This window comes from Schistocerca cancellata, chromosome 1 (assembly GCF_023864275.1).
Source record: "Schistocerca cancellata isolate TAMUIC-IGC-003103 chromosome 1, iqSchCanc2.1, whole genome shotgun sequence".
NCBI lineage: Eukaryota > Metazoa > Arthropoda > Insecta > Orthoptera > Acrididae > Schistocerca > Schistocerca cancellata.
The window spans coordinates 929,895,149-929,920,946 of NC_064626.1; positions in this window are offsets into that span (position 1 = coordinate 929,895,149).

A 25,798-nucleotide genomic window follows, 5' to 3' on the forward strand; every position below is an offset into this window, starting at 1 on the left:
GCACACGAATGTTACAATTTAAATTGTCTCCTAGCTCAGAGTTGCAAGTAAATTGGGATTGTATTGCTGTAGTAATCGATAGAACATAAGCATTAATTGAACTTACCTAGTTTATTCGCTCCGTTTCTCTGCCTTCCTTTTGCGGGCGGCGCATCTCTCCGTATTAACATATCGGTAGTCCACCACCCCGTGTACCGCTGTTTCATGACAGAAATGTGGTGGAACCGGACGTCCTGTTTATCACAGAATGCATCACAGTTCTCTGTGATGATGATCGATGTGGGAGTGAAGGAACTGAGTCTTCGGGGTCACGTCGTAGTCAGTGACGTTATAAGCATGAATGAGTTAGTCCACAAGCCTACTGTAATTTTCGGCTCTCCTGTTTCCTACGTTACGAAAACAATGCACGTATGCAGCTGATGACTGGTTAGAGTGGACACAAAGTGTGTGACTTTCAACACCCAACACATTTGTCGGTCAATAAATACCCCTTTGTGATCTTCTCTGTGTTGAATCGTGGAAACACTTTAGCAAATACTGAAATGCTGCTTCCATCGAGTGCACAGTTTTAACAAATGCTGCTATGAGTTTCAGCTTAATGTGTAATGGCGGGAGAACAACTTTGTTCGGATTCACTAGAGGTTTTTCGACAATATTTTTTGAAGCACGCATCAGAGCTGTTCATGGGGGCCATTCCCTCTGTGTATAGTGTTTTCTCTCGTGTGCGACTATCCCACCCACATACGTAGCACCAATACTTAGTGCAAGCCTCTTGCAAACCCAACAGCATCGCAATGTCTCTGAAATCTCCACATACCAGCCATTCATGCCTATTGTAAGTAACACAGTTTACAACGGATTTCAACATGATACTGTTTTCTCTGGCTAATGTAGAATAGGCGACAGGGATGGATGGCCTTTCATTACTACTGTGTAATAATGCTACCGTCGGATTTGTTTTTTAGTAATCTATAAGGTGTCTCCAGTCGTCTGCTTTGCATGTAATCTTCTGGTTCTCCAAAAAACCGTCAGTGCCACTGCAGAATATAATGTCGACCTCCGAACTGAAATGACATTCAAGGTTTTTTTCTGACGCTCCCGAAACACAGACACATGTATTATGTTAACGAGGAGATTCTACTTCTGCAGTCGTTAGGCCAAGAGTTCGGCTTTACACTTTGCAAGATCTAAATCCTTATTCAGATCAATAGGTTCTTACTGTGTTATTTTGTGTGATTACCCGATGACAGTGCTGGTGCAAATGTTGTATCAGTGACACAGATGGATGATTGCTCGTTTCCGTCTGTGTGTGTCGGGTCAGCGTCAACGCTGTCACTGCTGGGAGGAAAATTCACTGGTAATCCTTCGCCATGAGCCACAGTGCGAATGACACATGAGATGTCAGGGTCCTGAGTATTCCCCTTCCTCTTGGTACTGACTCCTTTCTTCTAAGGTGATATCGTACAAAAATAGCAAACTGATGCATAATTTGTGGGCTCCAGTCAAACAGTAGGCACACCAAACTTCATGGAGGTGTTCTTACCATGCATCTAATAATTCACTGTAGACGAACACAAGGTGCTGCACACGTGTGGAGCCCCTTTGGTCTCCAACTAGACATCCGGAATACAAATGCATACGCTTGTTTCACTGTTTCAGTCAATGGTCGCCTTCCTGAACAGCAGATAACGTCTGCACAAATCTAACAAAAGTTGTCAGCTTTGTTACTGCAGGTTTGCGTCATTTTTCTAAAAGTGTACATGTGTATAATAGCACAGTTCTTCAATTTCCTGAATTCACCGCAGATAAATTTACTGCCAATTGCCATTGCACCCATTCCAGAAACAAGTGAACTAACGCAGTGCACTAGCAGCCGCGACAAACAACGATTAAAATCGCGTCTGGTTTCTACTGTACATTCGACAAGACACACGTGACTGGATAGTGCGCACACGAGTCATGGTGTAAAGTAGTGTTGCCGAATTGTACCGCAAGTATCCACATCACTCACTCATGTTAGGAAACCCTTACCACAATGCCTTTGCATGTATTTCTTAAAATACCCCATAAGCGGGACTATGAAACATAAACACCTTATTTAATTGTAACCCTGAGTTAAGAGACATTTTAATCTTGATATTTCTGTATCCAGAAAGGTCCGTACAGGACCTGCAACAAGCGGTCGTGCATTATCGAGACGTGTAACCCATGCCATCTCATACCATCACGCCGGGTGATACGCCAGTATGGCGATGACGAATAGACGCTTCCAATGTGCGTTCACCACGATGTCGCCAAACACGGATGCGACCATCATGATACGGTAAACAGAATCTGGATTCATCCGAAAAAATGAAGTTTTGCCATACGTGCACCCAGATTCGTCGTCGAGTACTCCATCGCAGGCGCTCCTGTCTGTGATGCAACGTCAAGGGTAACCGCAGCCATGTCTCCGAGCTGATAGTCCATGCTGCTGCAAACGTCGTCGAGCTGTTCGTGCAGATGGTTGTTGTCTTGCAAACGTCCCTATCTGTTGACACAGGGACCGAGACGTGCTGCACGATCCGTTACAGCCACGCGGATAAGATGCCTGTCATCTCGACTGCTAGTGATACGAGGCCGTTGGGATCCAGCACGGCGTTCCGTATTACCTTCCTGAACCCATCGATTCCATATTTTTCTCACAGTCATTGGATCTCGACCAACGCGAGCAGCAATGTCGTGATACGATAAACCGCAATCGCTATAGGCTACAATCCGACCTTTATCAAAGTCGCAAACGTGATGGTACGCGTTTCTCCTCCTTACACGAGGCATCGTAACAAGGTTTCACCAGGTAACGCCGGCCAACTGCTGTTTGTGTATCAGAAATGGATTGGAAACTTTCCTCATGTCAGCACGTTGTAGGTGTCGCCACCTTCGCCAAACTTGTGTGAATGCTCTGAAAAGCTAATCGTTTGCATATCATAGCATCATCTTCCTATCGGTTAAATTTCTCTTTTGTAGCACGTCTTCTTCGTGGTGTAGCAACTTTAATGGCCAGTAGTGTAAAACGTCAGGTTTTGTTGAATTGTGTGTTAGAAACTGTAAAAACTGAGTCTTACTGTGATTTAGCGTTAGTTTATTTTTTACAAGCCATGATCTTAGGTCATGAACTGCACTATGTGAAACCGAGCCATTTTTGCACACAACATCCTTTACTACCAAGATAGTGTAATCAGCAAACAGAAATACTTTAGAGATACCTGTAATACTACAGGACATTTCATTTATATAAATAAGGAACAGGCCCCAACAGTAATCCCTGGGGCATTCCCCACGAGACCGTATCCCACTCAGACCCCACATCACCTGCCATTCTCAACATTGTGAATAATGACCTTTTGCTGTCTGTTGCTAAGGTAAGAGGTGAACCAATTACAAGCTCCTCCCTGTATTCCGTAACGGTCCAACTTCTGAAGCAACATTTTGTGATCAACACAATCAAATGCCTCAGTTAAACCAAAAAATATGCCTAGCGTTGGAAACCTTTCATTCAACCCATCCAGTAACTCACAGTGAAAATATAATATAGGATTTTCAGTTGTTAAACGACTTCTGAAGCTGAACTGCACATCTGATAGCAAATCGTGTGCTATAAAATGATAAATTATCCTTACATACACAGCCTTTTCAATAACCTTATCAAACACTGATGGCATAGAAATAGGTGTAAAATTATCTACACTATCCCTGTCTCCCTTCTTATAAAGCGGTGTTACTGCTGAGTACTTTAATCCTTCAGGAAACTGACCATTCCTAAAGAAAAAATTACAAATATGGCTAAATACAGGGCTAACATGTGCAGCACAGTACTATATTATTCTGCTAGGCAATCTTATCATAACCATGACAGTCCTTAGTATACAGTGATATAATTATTGGCTCACTCTCCCTCTTGTCTGTATCACAGAGGAGTATTTCAGGCATCAATCTCGGAAAGGCATTTGCCAAGAAAGTTATATGATTCCCTGTAGAAAGTAAATTTTTATTTAATTCACCAACAATTCTCAGAAAATGTTTATTAAATACTTTACATATGTCTGATTTGTCAGTAACAGCAATATTTTTACTGCGAACTAACTTTATATCGTCGACCTTGTACTGAGGACCAGACACTTCCTTCGCAACTGGCCGTACAACACTTTGCATATAGTGAGCGAGATAATACGAAAATCTTGTGTGTCGTGTTTGACGTCGTTCCAGGTTGCATTAAACCCAGCCGTAGGGGCAGCTGAATCATGCTGTATGATGATGTGTTTACTGTATTATATCACAAAAATGTGAATAATATCAAAATATTGCATAAATACATATGTGGTTCGTGCTTCCTATCTGAATTTATGAAAAGTACCTTCCCCCATACTTATTTCTTCTGACTTTCCGAAAACTGTTACTAGAGAATTAAGATGCTACACAGTGGTACGAATGCCTCCGTCTTAATTTACTGTGGTAGAAAGCTTTTACCAGCAGGTATTTATGCGCAGTGAACGTTGTAAACTGTGTTTCTGCATTATTTGGTTACAAAATGCTTCTTTTGTAACACAGTCCGAAAAAACCCGCATTCGCAAAAGCAGGCTTCGAAAATGGTCTGCAGTGAAAAACATCTTAAGTTGAAGAATGTGTCGGAGCAGTAACTGGAACTATGAGTAAACATAGCAGACCTTTCAAGATACTGGCCTGTGCCTCAAGTACATTTAAGCTATTACCTCTCTAGTCTGTCACGGTCTTCAGCCAAGACTGATTTGATGCAACTCTCCTCGCTAATCTATCCTCTAGCCTTTTCATAACTGCGTAATTGGTACAGATGTCTCCTAACAACCGATACGTTCCGTTAGTCAGGTTGTGCCATTAATATCTTTTATCACCGTTTCAGTACCTCCTCAGTAGTTACTCAATTTCGGCAGCAAATTTTCAACACTCTTCTGTAGCCCCTCATTCTAAAATCTTCTATGCCTTTCATGTCTGAATTGCTTATCGTTCACGTTTCGCTTCCGTACAGGCCTACATCCCATACAAATAACTTCAGAATTGAAACTTCCTGGCAGATTAAAATTGTGGGCGGACCGAGACTCGAACTCGTGACCTTCGTCTTTCGCGGGCAAGTGCTCTACCAACTGAGCTACCCAAGCACGACACACGACCCGTCCTCACACATTTAATTCCGCCAGTACCTCGTCTCCTACCTTCCAAACTTCACAGAAGCTCTCCTGCAGGAGCACTTTCCCGCGAAAGGTAATGGTCCCGAGTTCGAGTCTCGGTCCGGCACACAGTTTTAATCTGCCAGGAAGTTTCATATCAGCGCACACTCCGCTGTAGAGTGTAAATTTCATTCGACAACTTCAGAATTACTTCTTAACACTTAATTTCAAGATAGATGTTAAGAAATTCCTCTTTTTTAGAAAGGCATTACATGCTGTAACTAGTCTGTATTTTACATCCTCTCTACTTCGAAAATCATCGGTTATTTTGCTGCCCAAACAGCGAAACGTATCTGCTACTTTTAGTGCCTCGCATCCTAATCAAATTTCTTCAGCATCGCCTGGTTTAATTCTGCGTCGTCAGGCTGTTTTTACTTTGGTTTATGTTCGTCTTGCAGCCTCTTTACAAGATGCTATTCATTCCATTCAACTGCGCTTCCAAGTCGTTTGCTGTCTCTGACTGGCCTGTCACAGCTTTTCTTTCTTCTACTTGAACTTCAATTCACTTACGAAAGTTCTCCTTCGTTTCCATCACTGCTTCCTCAGTGTACAGACTGAATAACACCGGGGAGAGTTTACAATCTTGTCCCACTCCCACTAGTTCCCTTTCATATCCTTAGATTCTTAAGACTGTAGTTTGCTTTCTTTACAAACTGTAGGTAACCTTTCGCCCGCTATATTTCATTTCTGCTACTATCAGAATGTATTTTACTAAACATTGTCAGAAGCTTTATCTACATCTGCAAATTCTGTGAACTCAGGTATACCTTCTTGAACCTATCTCCTGAGATAAGTCGTATTGCCCACATCTTCCCAGTTTTCTCTGCAACCCTAACTGATTTTCTCGAGGTCGGCTTGTACCAATTTTTCCATTATGCCGTAAACGATTTGTGCCAGTAGTTTTCAAGCTTAACTTGTTAACCTGATAATTCTGTTATATTCATATGTGTCAGCATCTGCTTTCTTTGAAATCTGAATTATTACGTTCTTTGTTAAGCCTGAGGCTAGTTCAGCGGTGTCATATATCTTGCTCTTTTGTCGTGGCTGGTTCTGCTCAGAATCTCGGTAATTCTAAAGGAATATCAACTGCTCCACGGGGATTGATTCGACGTAGATCTCTCAGACCTCTGTCAGATTCTTCCCGCAGTATTATATCTCCCACCTCAGCTTCATCTACTCCCTCTCCCTTAGCTATAACAGGACATTCAAGCACATTTCCCTTTTGAAGTCGTTCTTTATATTCCTTCCATCTACCAGCTTTCAGCCGGCCGCTGTGACCGAGCGGTTATAGGTGCTTCAATCTGGAACCGCGCAACCGCTACGGTCGCAGGTTCGAATCCTGTCTCGGGCATGGATGTGTGTGATGTCCTCAGGTTAGTTACGTTTAAATAGTTCTAAGATATAGAGGACTGATGACCTCAGATACTAAGTCCCATAGTGCTCAGAGCCATTTGAACCATTTGAACCAGCTTTCGCGTCTTTGTTTAGTACTGTGAAAGGTGGCTACACTGAGCCACAGCGCCAGAAATCGCGCCAGAGAGTATTGTTCCGCCGCCTCCACTGGCAGTGATTATTGAGACGCAGCGGCAGGCAGTTCTCGCCGAGAAGTTGTGGTGGTCACTGCATGTCGTGAAGTCAGAGCGAGATGTGGTAGTGGAGAGTGTTGTTCCATGTTTCATGCAGTGGTTTGATGGGAGAGATAGCAGATGTTATTCCAATGGAGATATTGTAATTATACTGACGTGTTAAAAGAAAATTACAAATACTATAATTGTGCAAGAAAACCAAAATTACACTCTAATACAAGAACACAAGCCAGATGGTTTGTTGACTGAACCTGTAATGACACATTATTCAGGACACACAAATAATTAAACAACATAATATTTATTACCTTCATATATATTGACGAAAAGCACTCAGATCATTACAATATCTCCATTGGAATAACATCTGCTCTCTCTCCCATCAAACCACTGCATGAAACATGGAACAACACTCTCCACTACCACATCTCGCTCTGACTTCACGATATGCAGTGACCACCACAACTTCTCGGCGAGAACTGCCTGCCGCTGCGTCTCAATAATCACTGCCAGTGGAGGCGGCGGAACAATACTCTCTGGCGCGATTTCTGGCGCTGTGGCTCAGTGTAGCCACCTTTCAACTGTCTCTCATTTGACCTCTTAACACTCATACAGGTGCTTCTCCTTTCTACGAAGGCCTCTTTAACTTTCTTATAGGCGGCATGTATCTCTCTCGTAGTTACGCACCTTTCTATATCCTTGCATTTCTCGTCTGCCACTGTCCATTGGCCATTTTACAATTCCTTACAACCTCATTTTTAAACGTTTATATTCCCTTCTGCCTCCTTCTTTTTCTAGATTTTCATATTTTCTCTTTTCCTCACTTATATTCAATATTTCGCACTTTATCCAAGGATCTCTACAGGGCTTTGCTCATTTCGTACATGAGTCTTCGCTGGCTTCTCTATATCACCAGTTCTGTTGTCTTCCTCACCCCTTTTTGATTCGGTCGTTACATAATGCTCAGTTTGAAACTCCTACAACCTCTGGTTCTTTCAACGTATCCAGGTCCCACCTCTTTAACTGCATAATTTTCTGCAATGTATTGACGTTTAATCTGAAGTCCATAATTAATAAATTACGATCAGAGGGCTCATTGGCGCTTGAATTGTTTCGCGGTTAAAATCTGCTTTCGGAATCTCTGTCGCACCATTATCAATCGTCTGAAGCTTTCCGGTGTCTTCAGGTCTCTTCTGCATACACGAACTTCCGCAATTAATTTTAAATCTGTTGTGGCGTAGCAAGAGCCACGCCACTCTGAGGTAGCCGAAAGGCACGCGATTTAATGCAGACGGGCGTGAATTCTGGAACAGGATAACTATTGAATGGTAGCAAGAAAAGTACGTAGTTGCTTTATACTTAACTTTTATTCTCTGATGAATACAGCGTTCTTCTTGAGACATTTATACTATAACTCTCAAAGTAGGTAAGGCTAATGGCGCCTTGCTAGGTCATAGTCATGTGCTTAGCTGAAGGCTATTCTAACTGTCTCTCGGCAAATGAGAGGAAGGCCTCGTACGTCTAGTCGCTAGCAATGTCGTCCGTACAACTGGGGCGAGTGCTAGTCCGTCTTTCTAGACCTGCCATGTGGTGGCGCTAGGTCTGCAAGTACTGATGGCGGCGACACGCGGGTCCGACACGTACTAATGGACCGCGGCCGATTTAAGCTACCACCTAGCAAGTGTGGTGTCTGGCGGTGACACCACAAAATCAAATATTAAAGATGATTAAATTAAACTCTGTGCAAAATTTGCAATATGGTTTCCTCAGTCTCTGTTCACCTACTACTTACCTCCTCTTTCTTTTCCTACTATCGAATTCCTCTTCCCCATCACAATCAAATTTTCGTCTCCCTCAAGTATGTAAATAATTCTTTTTATGTCACCGTACATACTTTCAATCTCTTTGTCATCTACGGAGCTAATTAACACATAATTCTGAATTATTGTGGCGGGTGTTGGCTTTGTGTCTATCTTGGCAACGTTAATGCGTTTCCACATTGATAGAAACAAGAAAAATAATTACAGTTTCATATGTTACTGACTGCATTATATATATAGAGTTTTAGGATAGTACGATAGCCTAAAACGGGGAAACTTTGTGGCAATTTAAGCACATATAGAATTTTAAAAAGTTATCTTATGATTTTGGTACCAATAAATATTCTATGTGCAATGATCTGCTCGGAATGTGGTATATTAATTGTTACAATGCCACCCTCCCCCCCCCCCCATAGGTCAGCATTGCTACATGAAGTCTAAGACAGAAAAAGTAGAGTTAAACTCATGTGCGCCAAAGATGAGCTGACCTCGTGTTTCCTTATTGCACACAGTTATTACACTCTAATAGTTTGCCACATTTTATGGTTTTTGTTTGACCTATATGCAGAAAACGACATGTCACGAAGTTTGACAATTTGGTGAGATTTATTTTTGTAGTTTTCTTAAAACCCAAGTAGTTATAGGCATATCGTCACTGAAACATAATATGAATGCAAAAACTAAAATGTATGAAATGAGGTAGGTAAATAAAACTTTTACACACTTATTTACATATGTTGGGTGGAATTATATGAGACAAAAACCGGTCACAACTCTTACATTTAAGAGAAGGTAGTCAGTTCAGAGCGTCAGACTCTTACTGACAAGTTCAGTGGCATGGGGGAAAATTAAGTCACGGCACATTTAATATAGTATTCTGAGCAACTGTGTATTACATCTAAAAACGAAGTTATATGGTGAAATTAAACTTCATATTTTTAATAAACATTTATAAAGGCCTCTGATTTCATTAATGAAACCTGTTATCTACAGTTTACGTTGTTACACCTGTTTATGCACATACGTGTGCTATCATAAAGCTATCCGTATAATCTACAGAAATAGGTTTACTCTTTCGCCACTTGCTGTAAAGAATTTTTATAAAATTTAACTCCTATGTAGAATGATGTACACATGTAACTCATTTATATCAACTTACTTGCAATTCGTCATCCCTCCAAAGTTATCCACAATAGCAGAATCTTTCCAGGAACTCAACTAAGACCTTTTCCCACCTGCAAAGAAAATGGCATTCTGACCAGCCCGAGTGTAATTAATGTACTTGCAGCTACCAGAAAAAGCAACGTGCACTGTTGTCACAAAGCTATAACTCAGTCACAAAGTTGAAGTTTTACGGTATGCACACACACACACACACACACACACACACACACACACACACATACATACATACACAACACACTAATGAGCCAGAAAATTATGACCACTGACCTACTATCGTTACAAGCCCGTCCAGACTATAGCAGTGTCGCCTGGCCAGGAATGATTGCTAGTCAATCTTACGCACGGTGCGTGTAGTATCAGTGAGTGCGCTGTCCTTGTGTAGAATAGGGAAGGCGCGCGATATATCTGATTTTGACCGACTGTGATACCGAAAGGCTCGGCACGAGCATTTCGGAAACTGCTCGACTTGTGGAATGTTGAAAGAGTGCTGTGGTGAGTGTCTTGAACACGTGGCGGAACCAATGTGAAACCATGCTCAGAGGTCGTGGACTTGGATTGCCACACCTCATAACATATGTCGGAGGTCATAGGGTGGGCAGACTAACTGTGGCCTCCGCAGCCGACGACCCATGCATGCGCCAATGTTAACATCACGACATCAGCAACTACAACTGAAATGGGCATGTGACCATCGGCAATGGATGTTGGCGCAGTGTCAGAGCATTTCGTGGTCTGGAGATACCCGATATCTTCCGCATGCCGATGGGAGGCGCGAATCCGTCGTCTTCCAAGGGAAAAGCTCCTTGACATCTCTACCGCGGGACGAAGACAAGCTGACAGCGGCTCCATTATGCTCTGGGGAAGATTCACATGGGCATCCGTGAGTCCAGCGAAGCTCGTGCAAGGCACCATCACGGCTAAGCAGTACCGTACAGTAGTTGCAGACACGTACGCCGCTTCATGACTCTCGTGTTTCCCGATGGCAGTGGCATTTTTCAGCAAGATAACGTGTCATGTCACAAGGCCAGGAGTGTGATGGAGTGGTTTGAGGAGCACATTGGCGAGTTCCAGGACTGGCCTCCCAACTCAGCAGATCTGAACCCAATTGAATATATCTGAGACGTGATTGATCGTGGCGTCAGAGCTAATCGCCACCCCCCAGAATTCACGAAAACTGGGTGACTTGTGTGTGCAGATGTGGTGCCAACTGCCAACTCCCTCTAGCGAACTACTAAGGCATCATTGTTTCCATGGCACGACGCGTTGCCTCTCTTATCGGTGCCATAGGTGGACATACCGGCTATTACGTAGGTGGTCATCATGTTGTGGCTGATAACTACGGTTTTCGACGATTTAACACAGTTTAGATAGCAATTTTAGGTGTCTCGAATCGGCTATCTGTTGCGACAACATGTGAGTTGACCTCTTGTTCTAGTAATACTTAACTGACTTAGACAACATCTGTAGTTGTGACGAAGCCAACAGTCTGAAGGTGTCAAAAGTGTTGCAAAGAGAACACTTGACGTGTGCTTCGAATTGACACTGTTTCTCGGTGTACATCCATCATACAACGCAGAGGTTATTTCGTTAAGACCTTACAAATTTCGTCAAAGTTTTTTGAATCAGAAAATTTATATAACAGATGGAAAGCAAAAAAAGGATGGATTATGTTATGTAAGTGAAATTATTTGGTGTTACAATCTTTGAAGAAAAACGTAAAGTCTTTGCGACATCATGACAACGTTCAACCGAAGTTTGTCCACTGCAAGTGAGTAGCTTATGTACGGAATCTCCTGCACTGAAAGTACGTTTGACAATTTTAAACCATTTGCTACGTCGATTCTACAGATTTTGTGTCTTATTCAGTTAATTATTACCAGTGCAAATCGGTGTCTATTCCTAAGTGCACCTCAAATGATGCTGAAAATATCGCCGTTCCTTCCACCTGATGATGAGAGCTCATCCTTTGAAACTCGTAGTGGATTGAGCAAGAACTTTGAAACTGTCATAGAATTGTTTGTATAATCATTATATGTTGCCTAGTCTGTGATGATTCGCAGACCGAGTTCCGGGTGGATAGGTGCTAGCGTGCTTCAGCTTCCACATGGCAGCCCACGGATGGCAGGGTCGACCGGGAGCGGGCAGGGCGTGGGCGTGGCCCGCTACTGCTGCGCACCGGAAGCTGGCCGCCTTCCCGACCGGAAGCAGCCCCGCCCGCCGCCAGAGTGCAGTGCCTGCTGCTGCTGCCGCTGCTGGGGTCGTCGGCGGTAGCGCTCGCTACAGGGCCGTAGCGCCAGTGTTTCACCTCAACTCGACTTCACATTCTAACATAGACGGACCTGAGTTCAAATATACGTAAATAGGGAAGAATACTACCGTGTAACAAGGGCGTCCAAGAAGTAATACAATACATTTTTTTCTGAAAGCAGCTTGATTTTATTGAAAATTTCAATAACCCAAATTATTCACTAACCTTTTGGCTGCAAAACTCCGTTTTTCAATGTGACGGCTTTATGCCACCTTACTGTGCGGTGTTAGAGCCAACTGCTTGCTGCAGCAATAACCTCCTCCTCATCCACATACTACTTCCTGTGCCAAACAGATGGAAGTCGGAGTGGGCGAGATTGGGGTTTTAGGGTGGATGGGAAAGAATGGTCCAATGAAGTTTTGTGAGCTCCTCTCGGATGTCCAGACTTGTGTAAGGCCTTGGAGAAGTTCGTTTGCAATTTTGTGGCGACAAACACGCTGAAGTCGTTTCTTCAATTTCGTTTACAGTACACCTCTGATTTGAACGTTGCACCATGAAGCAGGAGATCAAGCAGAATAACACCTTAGACTCCCAGAAGCCAGTCACCATTACTTTACCGGCTGAGAATGAGGCTTTCAACTTTTTCTTTGGAGGAGAGATGATGTGCCGCCACTCCGTCGATTGCCGTTTTGTCGTCTGTGTCGACGTCCGACCAAAAATTGTCTCGATCAGCCTCCTAATGCGCAATTCCGCACAGATTGTCCTTCGCTGCTCTTCATAGTCTTGTGTTAGGAGGCTAGGAAGCCGCGCGGGATTAGCCGAGCGGTCTAAGACGCTGCAGTCATGGACTGTGCGGCTGGTCCCGGCGGAGGTTAGAGTCCTCCCTCGGGCATGGGCGTGTGTGTGATTGTCCTTAGGACAATTTAGGTTAAGTAGTGTGTAAGCTTAGGGACTGATGACCTTAGCATTTAAGTCTCAGAAGATTTCACACACATTTGAACATTTTGAGGCTAGGAACCCAGCGGGCACACACGTTTGAGTTTCCCAACTGTTGGAGAAGTGTGTCTTTACTACAAACAGAGACGTCTAGTTGAGCAGCGGAGTGTTTGACTATGATCCGTCGGTCACCTAGGTTGAGATTCTTTGCAAGTTTCATTGCAAGAGTCACAGCTGTGTGCGGTCGGCCGGCTCGCGGGAGAGCGGACAGGTTTGCGAGACCTGGTTGCGCTGATGACAGACTCCTCTCCCAACGACTCACCGTGCTTTTTTTCACTGCCAGGTCTCCATTCTCGAAGAGTCTGTGAGAATATGCGATACTCTCGTTTCCTGCCAAAAGAAATTCAATGACAGTTCTCTGTTTGGGACGCACTTGTGTTACAGACACCATTTTGAAGGCCACATATAGCGCCTCCACATATCGTAACTTAATGAAACTACAGGGGCTGAATCGGGTATTCCCAAGGTGCCCCACAACAAATTCAGCACCTTTTCAACCGAAACTGGCCGGGAAAAAATGTGTTGCCATACTTACTGAACGCCCCTCGTACGTATGTCTTCAGTTTTTCGTCATTTGATAGCAAAATCTTCAGGATTCCGCTGGTTTCCGTGGGCGGCTGAATACTGTCAACAGACAATGCTGCATTCATTTGTAAAAGGCTAATAATGAAATGAAGAAGGTCTATCTTAATGCAAGAACATACTTTTTATCGACTGAACATTTTCGCAAATTGTGACTACTATTATGCATCAGCTGTACAAATGAGGAATGCTAGGTGAATATTTGTGCCGGACTGGTACCTGCTTAACGTGAGCGGTCGCCGTAGCCTCTATGGCTATTCATGCACAGCTGCTGGACCGTTGCAAACTACTGTATGTCACTGTGTCTACGTACCAAGCTCGCACATATCCCTGTGAATCCCGCACAGGGGGAGACAATGCTGTTCTCGTCGTTTTGCCTCGCTATGGCATGAAAAACAGTTTGGCAGTGTCTGTATTGTTCAGAACCTGTATAACCTACTGCAGTGACCTTCAGACATGAGTGCATTAGACTATACAGGCACTGAACAATACAGACACCTCAAGTATTTCATGCCACAACAGTGCAAAACGACAAGGGCAACAACGTCTTCCCCTTTGCTGCAATCAGAGAAATATGTGGGGACGTAGGCACTGCCACATGGGAAGTTTGTGTCGGTGTGGCACGTGCGCATGCATAGCAGAATTGGTTAAGGCATACGTGCATATCTTCCAGGCACTAAACGATATAGACATTGCGAAACTATATAATACAATTTTTGTTTGTTTAAGAAACAAACATATTCCACCACAGTTCTTCCACTTAGTGTTTTTTTTCTTTTTTGTTACTTTTTCCTATGGCAGAAATTAACTACAAGTCTAAATTACATCTGTATATATATATCTACATCGATACTCCACAGGCCACCGCACGGTGCATGGCGGGGGGTACCCTGTACCACTATTGGTCATTTCCTTTCCTGTTCCACTCGCAAACAGATCGAAGGAAAAACTACTGTTTACGTGCCTACGTGTGAGCAATAATTTCTCTTATCTTATTTTCGTGGTCCTTACGCGCAATATATGTTGACGACAGTAGAATAGTTACGCAGTCAGTTTCAGATTCCGGTTCTCTAAATTTTCTCAATAATATGGAGATAGCATCTGTCCCTGAAAGAACAGATACCATTGATAACCGTGCAGCTTCTCTAGAATAAAATGATAATTAAATAGAAACCCGTAGCTGCTGACAGGTGTTGATGATATACATTAATGGGGACAGCTGAAAATGTATGCCCCATCTGGGATACGAACCCGGGATCTCTTAAATATATGGCAGACGTTCTATCCATCTGAGCCACCGAGGGCACCGAGGATAGCGCGACTGCAGGAAGTTATCCCTTGCACTCTTCCCGTGAGACCCTCATTCCCAACTGTCCACAACCTACATTCGTAGTGTTCCTAATAGGTATTTGCCCATTCACTCATTACTCGCGCCACACTAAGCTGGCGAGTCCCGTAAGAGTTTTTTCGGTAACAGACACCATCTTCATATAGTTAAAGGCTACCCGGCGATTGACCTTCTTCTGTGGGAATGCGCACGCTTTGCCCGAACTCTTCTGTGCCTTCGGTTTCTCAGATGGATAGAGCGTCTGCCCTGTATGCAGAAGATCCCGGGTTTGAGTCCTGGACGGGGCACACATTTTCACCTGTACCCATTGAGGTATATCAACAACACCTGGTGGCAGCTAAGGGTTTCTATTTAACTATTATATCTCAATAATGTTTCTTGAAAAGAACGTCGCCTTCCCTTCAGGGAATATCATTCGAGTTCCCGAAGCATCTCCGTAACACTTACGTGTTTTTCGAACCTACCGGTAACACACCTAACAGCCCACCTCTGAATCTCTTCTATGTCTTCCTTCAATCTGACCTGGTACGGATCCCACACACTCGAGCAGTACTCAAGAATAGGTGGCACCGGCGTCCTACATGCGACCTCCTTTACAGATGAACCACACTTTCCTACCATTCTCCCAATAAACCTAAGTCGACAATTCGCATTCCGTAGCACAGTTCTCACATTCTCGTTGCTTTTCATATCGCTTTGCAACTTTAAGCCAAGATATTTAAACGACCTGAGTGTGTCAGGCAGCAGACTGCTGATATGTATCCGAACATTACAGGTTCATTATTCCTACTGATCAGCATTAACTTACATTTTTCCACATTTAGAGCTAGCTGCCATTCATCACAAAAAAAATGGTTCAAATGGCTCTGAGCACTATGGGACTTAACATCTGTAGTCATCAGTCCCCTAGAACTTAGAACTACTTAAACCTAACTAACCTAAGGACATCACACACATCCATTCCCTGAGGCAGGATTCGAACCTGCGACCGTAGCAGTCGCGCTGTTCCGGACTGAGCGCCATTGATCACACCAACCAGCACTTTGTCTAAGTCGTCTTGTGTCTTCCTGCAGTCACTCAGATTCGACGTTAGCAAACAACGGCAGATTGTTGCTCACCCTCTCCCGAAAATCATTTATGTATCTAGAGAACAACAGCCGTCCTATCACACTTCCCTGGGGCACTCCTGGCGATACCCTTGTCTGTCATGAACACTCGCCGTCGAAGAAAACATACTGGGTCCTTTTTTAAGAAGTATTCGAGCCACTCACATACCTGCAAACTTATTCCGAATGCTCGCCCGTTCGTCAACAGCATGCAATGGGACGCCGTCTGAAATGCTTTCCGGAAGTCCAGAAATATGAAATATGTCTCTTGCCCTTCATCCATAGGTCGCAGAACATCCTGTGAGATAAGGGAAAGCCGAGTTTCACACGGACGATGGTTTTTAAAACCATGCTGATTCGTGGACATAAGCTTCTCAGTCTCAAAATGGCTCTGAGCACTATGGGACTTAACATCAGAGGTCATCAGTCCCCTAGAACTTAGAACTACTTAAACCTAACTAACCTAAGGACAGAACACACATCCATGCTCGAGGCAGGATTCGAACCTGCGACCGTAGCGGTCGTTCGTTTCCAGAATGAAGCGCCTAGAACCGCACGGCCACACCGGCTGCTTCTCAGTCTCAAAACGAAAGGCAGGGATATTTATCTGTAATGTTTCGTGTCTGTTTTTGCACCCTTCTTATATACAGGAGTCACCTCAGCTTTTTTACGGGCGCTTGACACGTTGTGCTGGGCGAGAAATTCACGATAAATGCAAGCTAGGTAAGGGATCAATGTCGTAGATTACTCTTTGTAAAACCGAACTGGGATTCCATCCGGACCTGGATGCATTGCATTGCACAGCACTTCGCGCCGGTATGAGTCCGCGTATTCACATGCAATGGTGTTGAGTTGAAGACGTTGCGAATGATAAAATATTTTGAGACTGGTTACTTCTTGCTTTCTAAACTTAGTTCATTGTATTTTCACTTCAATTCTTCCATGTTAGAATCCACTATAAGCGAAAGGTCTGTTTTATTGATACAACTGGATTATATTACCGAAGACAGCAGGTTGGTCTTGTAAATCGATATGCACGGCAAAGTATGCTTACCTATTACGTTCCAATAAGCCGTGCATAAAAACGGGGTTTTCTGATGCTCATACCTCGGGTTCGTTCTGCTTTGTCAAGAACATTAAGGTCTGACTTCGATACAGTGAAACCTTTCAGAGCAAAATTTTTACGTTGCTCGGTAATTTCATGCTACATTCTCAGCCAAGAATGTCAATGTACGAGTAACGCGAGGGCACATGGCGAAACTCAACATAAAGGCGCCAAGTATTTCTGGAAAGCTAACACAAGTTGGTAGCGCTGGGAGTTACACTGTCGTCGCACAACGACGGTAAATGAGCCAGTGCGAATGTGAGTGCAGGCATGCGAAAGTCGGAAACATTTTTCGTTCAATAGATGCGGGGTGAACAGTCAGAGTAGACTCAGTTTCCTGGCTTCGACATTATAAGAACCTAAACACATATGTTTGACGGGAGCCGGCCGGGGTGGCCGAGCGGTTCTAGGCGCTACAGTCTGGAATCACGCGACCGCTACGGTCGCAGGTTCGAATCCTGCCTCGGGCATGGATGTGTGTGCTGTCCTTAGGTTAGTTAGGTTTAAGTAGTTCTACGTTCTAGGGGACTGATGACCTCAGAAGTTAAGTTCCATAGTGCTCAGAGCCATATGAACCAATACTTTTGTTTGACGGGACATTTGGAAAGGCATATATTCGAGTACGCATTTGAAAAATTCTTTGTGTCCAACACTAATACGAGATGAAGAGCGTCGTCATGTATCTTGTTCGGATGTTGCAAAACAGTACGAAATACTCGAGGAATACATCAGCGCATCTGGTAACCAGTGCGACGGCAGCTTGACACACATATCAATGATAATGCACGACACTATGCACATTTCATGGAATCAAGAGTTTCTCGTGGTACGCTGGTACATTGTGCTTGTGGGTGTTTCTTGTATTTAACGTTCTATGATGATTTGTATAAAATGCCCTCTAACATGTGACTCATTCGTTCCTAGATTCTTGCTCACATACTACATTTTCTCTTTATACGTTGATGAACTAAAACGTTATCATCATCTGGTTAAAAGCGTGCTGGTCTACCTCTGGAACTCAATATAGTAGCAATTCTGGGTGGCACATATTCGATAAGTTCTTAGCATTTTCCTGGGTTTGTGTGGCATCCGATTTCCATGCACAGGTCACGGAATTCCAGAAATTGCGTGCCGGTGTTTTGTGGAAGCCAGATAGTGTCCAAGATGGGTCTCATCTGGTTTAGATGAGGATAATTTGGTGGCCAAGACATCAACGTGAGTTTACAATCAAACTCTACAACCCAATGCAGCGCGATTTAGGCGTTGTGAAAGGGACCATTGTAATAACCTCTCACAGTGGGACAATAATCGGTAAAACATTAATCTTGCAACTTAAGCGGATCATCACACTCTTGAAAAATAAAAATTGAGTGGTAGTTATGTAAACCATCGATTTACACTTGTCTTTCTGCTGACTGCAGTGCTTTTGCACCTAAAAAAGCATGAATCAAAATTTTGCAACATGGAGGTCTGGGTTGTTGTTTGGTAAATGACTGAACACCAGTTGTTTTCTGTTACTAATTTTATTTGCCGTTTCTCTTGAATGCAAACATAATTCGAGTCATAATTTTTATCACATAGTAATTCTTTCATTCACATAGTTCTTCAAATTAGTTTCCGTCTTCCGACCGAACTGCATTTAATAAAGACGAAAACAAGCGAGCGCAGCCACAACGAAAACGACATAACACAATCTGTCTCACATGGCATCAACGTACGACCAAAGACTGTAATACACCAAAGATAATTTTCAAAGAAATTACTTTGATATATACTGTGACAATTTTGTACATTAGGAACATATTAACTTATATTAACTTTAACAGTTGCTCTTATCCGTTGTTTCTTACATTAAATGGAAAAATAACTGGATGATTGGCTTTTTAGAATACACGTATTTTTGTATAAAATGCATGGCGAATATTTTCATAACCATCCAGTCAGATAATGTAATAGAAATGGTAAATAAAAACTATAACAACCAGCTCCCCAGCAAAAGCCGAGAATTACGCGAGTACACCAAATGTGGTATCGAATGATCCGTTAACAGTGAGAGTAGCATCGAAAGAGTCAATTCGGATGAAAGAAAATCACCCTTGGGTTGTTACAAGCTTTCCTGCTGGAAGATGCCATCGCATGATGGAATACAAGTGGTCCGAAATAATGTTCAAATATTCCACAATCTTGATAGTGGCTTAGATTGCTACCATTGGTTACGTGGAAGCTCAGCGTAATGCTGCGGCTCCCTGCTAAGTTGTCGGGCGATGCATGTTCGGGCAGCCGTTCACCTGGCTGACACTATATGCAATCACGACCCACGACTACGTGTAACACGAAACAAGAATCATCCAATCAGGAGACACGCTTTCATTGATCCACTGCCCAGTCTCGATGATCACATGCTCACTGAAATCGTAATTGACAGTGTCGTTAGGCTAACATGGCAACAGTGATTTATAGTATGAAAATGGCTCTGAGCACTATGGGATTTAACATCTATGGTCATCAGTCCCCTAGAACTTAGAACTACTTAAACCTAACTAATCTAAGGACATCACATAACACCCACTCATCACGAGGCAGAGAAAATCCCTGACCCCGCCGGGAATCGAACCCGGGAACCGGGGCGTGGGAAGCGAGAACGCTACCGCACGACCACGAGCTGCGGACAGTGATTTATAGGAATAAGGGTAATCTTTGGTAGGTGACGAGTATTAGATTTTCATCAGTCAGAGAATATTTAGTTCATTATTCCATGTTATGTGTTAGATACAGAGTCCTGTATACGTTTCCCCTATTTTGCGATAATACAAAACATGCTGCCCTTCTTTGAACTTTTTCGATGTACTCCTTTGATCCTATCTGGTAAGGATCCCACACGGCCCAGCAATATTCTAAGAGAGGACGGACAAGCGTAGTGTAGGCAGTCTCCTTAGTAGATCTGTTGCATTTTCTAAATGTCCTGCCAATAAAACCCATCTTTGGTTAGCCTTCCCTACAACATTTTTTTGTGTTCCTTCCAATTTAAGTTGTTCGTAAGTGTAATACCTAGGTATTTATTTGAATTTACGGTTTTTAGATTAGACTGATTTATCGTGTAACCTAAGTTAACAGATTTCTTTTAGCACTCATGTGGATGACCTCACACTTATCGTTATTTAGGTTCAACAGCCAATTTTCACACCATTCAGACATCTTTCCTAAATCGTTTTGCAATTTTCTTTTATCTTCTGATGACTTTACTAATCAATAAATGACAGCATCATCTGCAAACAGTCTAAGATCGCTGCGCAGATTGTCTCCCAAATCGTTTATATAGATAAGGAACAGCTAAGGGCCTATAACACTACCTTGGCGAACGCCAGAAATCACTTCTGTTTTACTCGATGACTTTCCGTCAGTTACTAAGAACAGTGACCTCTCTGACAGGCATTCACGAATTCAGTCACGTAACTGAGACGATATTCCATAAGCACGCAGCTTCACTACAAGCCGCTTGTGTGGTACAGTGTCAAAAGCCTTCCGGAAATCCAGAAATACGGAATCAATCTGAAATCCCATGTCAATAGCACTCAACACTTCGTGTTAGTAAAGAGCTAGTTGTGTTTCATAAGGTTTCATAAGGTTTCTTCAAGGTAATTCATAATGTTCGAACACAATATATGTTCCAAAATCCTGCTGCATGAGGTGAGCCCGTATTTTAGTGGATTACTCCTGCTACCTTTCTTAAATGTTGGTGTCACCTGCGCAACTTTCAAGTCTTTTGGTGCGGATCTTTCGTCGAGCAAACGGTTGTATTTGACTGTTAAGTATGGAGCTATTGCACTCAGCATAATCTGAAAGGAACCTAATTGGTATACAGTCTGGATCAGACGACATGCTTTTATTAAGTGATTTAAGTTGCTTCACTACTCCGAGGATATTTACTTCTACGTTACTAATGTTGGTAGGTGTTCTTGATTCGAATTCTGGAATATTTACTTCGTCTTCTTTTATGAAGGCATTTCGGAAGGCTGTGTTTAGTAACTCTGCTTTGGCAGCATTGTCTTCGGTAGTAACTCCATTGCTGTCGCGCAGAGAAGGCATTGATTGTGTCTTCTCGCTAGCGTATTTCACATACGACCAGAATCTCTTTGGATTTTCTGCCAGGTTTCGTTGTGGAAACTATTATAAGCATCTCACAATGAAGTGCGCACTAAATTTCGAGCTTCTGTAAAAGATCGCCAGTCTTGGGAATTTTGCGTCTGTTTAAATTTTGTATGACTGTTTCGTTGTTTCTGCAACAGTGTTCTGACCCGTTTTGTGAACCAAGGAGGATCAGCTCTGTCGTTTGTTAATTAATTTGGTATAAATCTCTCAACTGCTGCCGATACTATTTCTTCGAATTGAAGCCACATCTGGTCTACACTTACATTGTTAATTTGTAAGAAGTGGAGATTGTCTCTCAGGAAGACGTCAAGCGAATTTTCATCTGCTTTTTTTGAATAGTTATATTTTTCGTTCATTTTTGGAGGATTTGGGGGTTACAGTGTTCAATCTCGTAACGACAACCCGATGTTCACTAAGCGTTGTATCCGTTTTAACGCTCGTTATTAACTCGGGATTATTTGTTGCTAAGAGGTCAAGTGTGTTTTCACAACCGTTTACTAATCGCATGGGCTCAAGAACTAACTGCTCGAAATAATTTTCAGAGATTGCGTTTAGCACAATTTCGGATGATGTTTTATTCTTACCTCCGGAATTAAACATATATTTTCGCCAACATATCGGGAGTAAATTAAAGTCACCACCAACTATAATTGTCTAAGTCGGGTATGTGTATGAAATCAAACTCAAGTTTTCTCTTAACCTTTCAGCATTAGTATCATCTGAATTGGGAGGTCGGTAAAACGATCCAATTATTATTTTATTCCGGTTGCCAACAACGACTCCTGCTCGTACTAACTCACAGGAACTATCTACGTCAATTTCGCGACAAGATAAACTACTTCTAATAGCAGCAAACACGCCACCGCCAACTGTGTTTAGCCTATCCTTTCGGAACACCGTTAGGTTCTTCGCAAGAATTTCGCCCGAGATTATCTCCGGTTTTAGTCAGCTTTCAGCGTCTATAACGATTTGAACATCAGCGCCTTCTATTAGCGCTTGGAGCTCTCGTACTTTCCCAATACAGCTACGACAGTTATACCAATGGTTCCTGTATCTACGTTCTTCCTGTTTTCGGCCTGCACTGTTTGTGACTGAAGCCCTTTTGTATTTTCCCAAGACCCTCTAACCCAAAAACCACCCAGTCCAAGCCACACAGCCCCTGCTACCCGCTACCCGTGAGACACATCATTGGTATCAACGGGAGCCACCACCTGCAGTTGGCTGCACCCTGTGCTCTTCATGGCATCCGGGAGGACCTGTTCCACGTCTGGAATGACTCCACCCAGTATGCAAACGGAGTGCACATTGATTTTCTTCCCTTTCTTGGCAGACATGTCCATAAGGTGGCCCATTACGCGCCTAACGTTGGAGCTCCCAACTACCAATAATCCGTCCCTCTGTGATTGTCCAGGTCTTGCAGTCTGAGAGGTTTCCTGTGAAACCGGAAAAGCGATGGCATCTGGCTTAGTGACAGTGTCAGCCACAGACAGCACCTGGAAGCTGTTTGTCAGGCTAACTGGGGAGGCCTTACGTGCGGCTGCCTGGGAAGTCTTTCACCACCTGCTACGCCCTGGGACGACCTCCCACTCGACCACAGGTGAGAGGTCAACCACAGTGCGAGCAGTAACTGGGCTGGCCACTGGTGAGGACCGAACAGAGGACTCAGATGTGCTGGACGTCCGTTGAATCCCAATGGCTGGCTCACAACAGTGGTGCCCATCCACGGCAGCTTGAAACTGTGTAATCGAAGCCATCACAGTCTGGAGCTGAGAGTGAAGTGTCAACAACTCAGCTCGCCTCCCCACGCAACAATCACAGTCCCTGATCATACTGAAGACCATGGGAAACTAAACTATGCAGACTATCGGCACATGCTGTGGAACTCTACTGTAGACAATGACGAAAACGCAGAACTGTGTCTAATAAATTAGATTAATAGAGAGAGATTCAAACAGCTAACCACCGAAGCACTCATATGAAACAAAATTATTCGCCCCTGATTAGGAACTGGTAATGTGTCACACTAAGGGGAGACGACACGGAATGGACGACCAGGGCACACTCAGCCCGCACAGCACAATGCAGCACTCGTTCATAGGCGGCCCATGATCAGCTGGAACATGTATGCAGGAAGCAGCCACTAACATAGAAAAGAAAATCATTGGAAAATTTAAAATATGTCCTAGTTGCAAACTCATTTTGCTCATTGACGTCGTGCGGAGTGGCTGTGCGGTTTGAGGCACCATGTCACGGATTGTGTGGCCCCTTCCACCGGAGTTTCGAATACCCCCTCCGGCACGGGTGTGTGTATTGTTCTTAGCGAAAGTTAGTTTAAGTCAGTTTAAGTAGTGTGTAACTCTGGGAACCGATGACCTCAGCCATTTGGTCCCTTAAGAATTCACACATTTGAACATTTGTCATTGAGGAGTTCATCCAGTTCTTTGCGTTTCGTGACGTACATTTCCAGTTCTTCTAGAATGTCTAATCGTCAGCTTTTTTCGACATTACGTAAAATTTTTAGTTGTTGGTGGGTGCTCTCAGTACCATGTCCCTTATTTTGTACATGTAAAACTAATGCTGTTTCACTGCTGGCGTCGGTGTGTTATTTGAATATCAAATCAAAGGACTTGTCTGCCTGGCCCATATAGCTTTTGTCACAATCACGACATGATATTTTGTAGACCCCAGATTTGCCGCATTTATTATTCCTACGTGACATGTTACGTCGCACTCGTGTTTTTATGTGATCTGCTGTCCTGAACGCCATTTTAGTTCCCTTTTCCTGGAATAGGTACTCCTTTCTTTCTGATGTTTTGCCTGTGTATTTCGTAGTGACACACTTGATATGATCGGATGCCTTCTGTTCATGCCGTTTATTTCTCTTCTTTAAATTTCTGTTAATTTTGTTGCGCATAGTGCTCATTATATGCAGGTCATATACGTTTGCAAGACCGACCAGTCTTAATAAGTCTTATTCTGGTTGTTTAAGTCTGCACAGGAGAAAGAATTCAAGACTCTCCATTTCGCTGCAGCAGTCAGAAATGGCAGCCGTATCTTTGCAGGAATGGCAGAAACAAGGCGTTGATCACCGTTAAGGGTGGATATACCGGGTGATCAAAAAGTCAGTATAAATTTGAAAACTTAATAAACCACGGAACAATGTAGATAGAGAGGTAAAAATTGACACACATGCCTGGCATGACGTGGGGTTTTATTAGAAAAAAAAAAGGAAGTTCACAAAATGTCCGACAGATGGAGCTGGAGAGCAAAAGTGCTACCGTGACGGGTGAGAGGTACGCCGATATGTTACAGAATCGCATCATCCCCAGCCTGGCTGATAAATACCTGCTGGAACGTACGATGTTTATGCAGGATGGCGCTCCACCCCATATTGCTAGAGGCGTGAAAGATCTCTTGCGCTCATCGTTTGGTGATGATCGTGTGCTCAGCCGCCACTTTCGTCATGCTTGGTCTCACAGGTCCCCAGCCCTCAGTCCGTGCGATTATTAGCTTTGGGGTTACCTGAAGTCGCAAGTGTATCGTGATCGACCGACATCTCTAGGGATGCTGAAATACAACATTCGACGCCAATGCCTCACCATAACTCCGGACATGCTTTACAGTGCTGTTCACAACATTATTCCTCGACTACAGCTATTGTTGAGGAATGATGGTGGACATATTGAGCATTTCCTGTAAAGAACATCATCTTTGCTTTGTCTTACTTTGTTGTGCTAGTTATTGCTATTCTGATCAGATGAAGCGCCATCTGTAGGACGCTTTTGAAGGTTTATATTTTTTTGGTTCTAATAAAATCCCATGTCATTCCAAGCATGTGTGTCAATTTGTACCTCTCTGTCTACATTATTCCGTAATTTATTCAGTTTTCAAATTTATACTAACTTTTTGATCACCCGGTACATAGACCCACTGAAGTGCTGAGCCTGTTTTGGATGTTATACCCGACAGTAGCTGTCTGCGTCTAGATAACTACACTTGCTGCTTATTGGGCAGCTTCAAGAACCTTTCCTAGTGCATGTATCACTTGAGGCCATTCACCGAAACCCGCATGAAAGGCAGGACAGTTGGGTGATAGGGCCTGCAATCTGCTCCGGAGGCCGTCGCCGGCTGGTCCCGCATTAATTACGGGCCGTTACAGGGAGCGGGGCCGACGCAGGCGGGCCGTTAGGCGCGTGCCGTACGGAGCAGAGGCTTCGGAATGCGGCAGCGGGCAGCGGCAGCAGTTCACAGCGAGAGCACAGTGTCATCAACCCGCGCCGCTCACTTCCTGCACCGGGGCGCGGGCGCCGCGGCACGGTTTACTTGACGACACCTTCCGACCACTGGCTGTTTGCTCCACAGTGAGCAGCGACACCTACATCTACAGCTGCAGTTGTAGCTTTACTCCGCAAATCATCTCATGGTGTGAGGTG